The following is a 1,192-nucleotide window of genomic DNA, read 5'->3' on the forward strand; positions in this document are numbered from 1 at the left end:
GTACATGTGCTCCTATGCATCAGCATTTCTGTCTCTCTTGGGTAAATCCCCAGCAATGCTATTGCTGGGTCATAAGGGAGTTCTATCGATAGTTTTTTGAGGAACCTCCACACTGTTTTCCAGAGCAGCTGCACCAGTTTACATTGTGTGGCAGCTCTTTTCTCTGCGTTTGAGTTCCTACTTCCTGTCATCTCTTCCTTCCAAGCCTGTACTTTTTTAAATAAGTCATATGTACACACATACAAATCTCCAAAGTCATATTGAGAAATATTTCCTTCCTGCTTTATCACCCAGGCACCCAGGTCTCATGCCCAGAGGGGCCCGTAGACATGTTTTATAAAAAAATACAAATGGTAGCTTGCTGTACATACTGTTTTGCTCTGCTTGCTCTGAGGAAAATGTGTCTTGAAAATCATTCCAAATTTGTGTATAGGGAGTTCCATAGCTCATTTCTCCTTTGTATAAGTATTCCACAGTTCATTTTTAAAATATTTCATATAGGAGCGCCTGGGTGGCTCAGTCGGTTGAGTGGCCGGCATTGGCTCAGATCATGATCTCATGGTTCGTGGGTTCAAGCCCCGCATCAGGCTCTGTGCTGACAGCTAGTTCAGAGCCTGAGTCTATTTCGGATTCTGTGTCTCCCTCTCTCTTTGCCCCTCACCTGCTCTTGCTGTCTCTCAAAAATAAATTTAAATATTTTATATAGATTTCATATTAAAATTATGGTGTTTTTGTTATACTGGATTAAATAAGATATACTATTTAAATTAATTTCACTTATTTGTTTTCGTTTAAATTCAAGTTAGTTAACATAATGTAGTGTGGGTTTCAGGAGTGACTCATCACTTGCATATACCAACCAGTGCTCATCCCAACAAGTGCCTTCCTAATGCCCATCCCCCATTTTGCCCATCAACCTCCAGCAGCCCTCAAGTTGTTTTCATTTAAAATTTTTTTTGTTGTTTATTTTTGAGAGAGAGAACATGAGCAGGGGAAGGACAAGAGAGAGAGGGAGACAAAGGATTTGAAGTGGGCTCTGCTTCTCGATCTGTGAGATCATGACCTGAGCTGCAGTTGGACACTTAACCCAGGCACCCTTGTTTTCTGTATTTAAGAGTCTCATATAGTTTGCCTCCCTCTGTGTTTTTATCTTATTTTATTTTTCCTTCCCTTCCCCTATGTTCATCTATTT

Source organism: Suricata suricatta, chromosome 14 (assembly GCF_006229205.1).
Source record: "Suricata suricatta isolate VVHF042 chromosome 14, meerkat_22Aug2017_6uvM2_HiC, whole genome shotgun sequence".
NCBI lineage: Eukaryota > Metazoa > Chordata > Mammalia > Carnivora > Herpestidae > Suricata > Suricata suricatta.